The sequence below is a fragment of the Octopus bimaculoides genome, chromosome 4 (assembly GCF_001194135.2).
Source record: "Octopus bimaculoides isolate UCB-OBI-ISO-001 chromosome 4, ASM119413v2, whole genome shotgun sequence".
Classification (NCBI taxonomy): domain Eukaryota; kingdom Metazoa; phylum Mollusca; class Cephalopoda; order Octopoda; family Octopodidae; genus Octopus; species Octopus bimaculoides.
In genome coordinates this window covers 80,741,058-80,744,605 of record NC_068984.1, presented here as the reverse complement: position 1 = coordinate 80,744,605, position 3,548 = coordinate 80,741,058, and positions in this window count along the sequence as shown.

Sequence of the window (3,548 nt, the reverse complement as noted above, 5' to 3'; positions counted from 1 at the left end):
CACACACATACACACACAAGCACACACACGTACACACACACACACACACACATATACATACACACTCACATATTTTCTTGAGAGAAAGGAATGGATAAATAGTTCCGCATAAGCACACAGAAACACTCACATACACACACACATGCACATACACACACACACACGCACGCACGCACACATACATGCGCACACACACACGCACGCACACACACACACACACACAATCATACAACATATTCTCTAAAACTATGAGCAACTTTACTTCCATTATGTTCTATTTTAGTACGCCATGTATTACTAATAGCACATCATACAACACGGCATCATACCACTGAGCACCAGTGGTACACGATACCAACCAATACCACCACCACCACCACCACCACCACCACCACCACCATCAGCACTCCCATCCTCATCACTGTACCACTTATTACCTCAACAGTATGACACGTTATCTCACATATCACTACCATTGTATTACACAAAACTACCATTATATCGCACTTACCATTCCTATACTGGCAAAATTCCACAACTATACCTAACAACATCAGTACCACTATACTACACATCACTAATGCTACTACTGCCCTACAACATAATTTCTCTACAATACTATACAATTTTAATGTAATACATTTCTATAATATATTTACTGACTCACATTTCCCTGTTATTTCGACATAATAAGATGGTGAACTGGCAGAATCATTAGCACATGGGTGAAATGCTTAATGGTATTTCGTTCACCTTGATGCTCTGAGTTCAAATTCTGCCGAGGTTGACTTTGCCTTTCATACTTTCGGGGTTGATAAATTAAGTACCAGTTGCATACTGGGGTCGATCTAATTGACTTTCCTCCTCCCCCAAATTTCAGGCCTTGTGCCTATAATAGAAAGGATTATCTAAGACAACAAGATGGAAGTAAGCTGGCTGAATCATTACCACACTGAAAAAAGTGCTTAGCTGCTCTTTATGTTCTGAGTTCAAATTCTGCTTAAACTAATTTTGCTTTACAGCCTTTCAGGGTTGAAAAAATAGGTGCCAGTCAAATTTTTGAGTTAATGTAATCAACTAACCCTCTCCACAAAATTTCAGGCCTTGTGCCTATTGTAGAAAGGATTATTTGATGCAGCAAGCTTGTAGAATCAACCACATGTCAGGTAAAATGCTTTGTGATGTTCCTTCCAGCTTTTTACATTCTGGGTTTAAATACCGCTGAGGTCGACTTTGCCATTTTTTTCTTTCAGTGTCGATAAAATAAATAAGTACTTGTTGAACTCTGGAGATGATGTTGTTGACTTGCTTCATCTCATCAGAATTGTGACAAGGCCTGAAATTTTATGGAGAGGGTTAGTTGATTACATTAACCCCAAAATTTGACTAGCACCTATTTTTTTCAACCTTGAAAGGCTGTAAAGCAAAATTAGTCTAAGCAGAATTTGAACTCAGAACATAAAGAGCAGCTAAGCACTTTTTTCAGTGTGGTAATGATTCAGCCAGCTTACTTCCATCTTGTTGTCTTAGATAATCTTTTCTATTATAGGCACAGCGCCTGAAATTCTCACCAGAATTGTTACTCTCGTACTGAAAAAAAAAAAAAAAAAACTCATTTCTAAACATGTCAGGATAATAAATTTGCAGGATCCACAAGACATTGGGATAAAATGCATTACAGTATTTCTTTTGTTTGCTTGCATTCAAATCCCATTAAAGTCAGCTTTACTTTTTATAACTTCAAGTGTGTATAAAATAAATTACACTGTATAGCACGACTTTTGTCTTTGGGTTGCAATTGTTATTTTTCCTATTTGCTCACCCCTTCAAACTTTGCCTTTGTTACATTTATTCAAACCTCAAAGAATCTTTCTCAACACATGGCTATGATGCTTCCCCACTACTCCTGCTCATGATCAGAAATGCACATATTGTCAGCCACTACTTTCAAGCCACTACATGTTCAAGTGGTTATGGTCAAGCAACTGACAAGCAAATCTGTGGTATTGGGCAGAATATTTGCTATAACAATATTTCTGCTTCATCGACTCAGCACTGAATCTGTCTGAAATGTAATGGAAAATAAGTCAGTTTCAAAACGTTGATGTCCAGGTCACAAAAACAAACTTTGAAGGGAATAGTAGTCATTTTCCTTTAATTTCTAGATAGAAGCAAATAGGAAATAACATTTACTGTCCAAAGTACAAAAAAGAAAAAAAAAGAGAAAATAGGAATTTTGCTACACTGTGTTATTTGTGAAATTTTGGAAGTCGATGTATTTAACCATTCCACTAACAACTCTTATTCTACAAGCAGCATTAATTTTTTTGGCCTTCATTGCCATAGTTACCTATCTTTATTTCTAAACGTAATATGTTGACATTTAAATAGAATATATGGTCATACTTAACGTACATAATAAGACTTTATAAAACATTGTTCAAATTTACCTTATTGTTATGACTATAAAGAGCATCCTGCATAAATAGCTGCTGTATATCTCATCACCACCACCACCACTGTCATCGTCGTCGTCATCATCATCATCATCATCACCACCACCACCACCACCACCACCATCGTCGTCATCATCATCATCATCATCATCATCATCATCATCATCATCATCATCATCATCATCAGCATCATCATCATCATCATCGTTGTCGTCACCACCACCATCATCATTAATGGAATCATTGTTGTCGTTGTCGTCATTGTTGTCATCATTGCTATCACCGTCATCATCATCATTTTACATCTACTTTCCTTGTTGGCATGGGCTGAATAGATTGTTGCTGCCCTCCTGGATGGGTTGAAGGGCCACTTCGCATTTTTGTAACTTTCATTCTTGGTTTGGTTTCTATGGTTGGATGCCCTTCTCAAAGTCAACCACTTCACAGAATGAACTACGTGAAGAAGCAAAACAGAACCTGTGCATTGTTAGAGGCTTTTCTTATTTCACATTCCCTTCATTCTCTCTCTCTTTATATATATATATATATATATAATACAAAGAATATATATACATGTATACACACATATATGTACATACTTACATCTACATGTGTATATACATGCATATCAGGGTACAGGACGTTAGAACAATGAACTACAGACAACGGAACGAACACATAGGAAAACGGAAAGCCACTTGGAATATCCATTCATCAGCTGTCTCTATTCTAACTAGACGTTTCGAAATATATATATATATGTGTGTGTGTGTGTGTGTGTGTGTGTATGTATATGATGGACTCTCCCATCGTTAGATGATGTATGAGGGTTTGACAATTTCTTACCAAACAACCACACAGATGATTTGTTTAGAGTAATCAAATGTTTGTGTACACATAAGCTCACTCCCTCCATCAAATCGACATTACCTGCACAGGTGCAATGGGTGCCACATATCTCATGATGAAATGATTGCAGAGTAACGTGAAATGAAGTGCTTTGCTCAAGAACACAATGCAATACCCGGTCTGGGAATTGAGCCCACAATCTCACAATCATGATAGATAGATAGATAGGTTTCTTTATTAGCC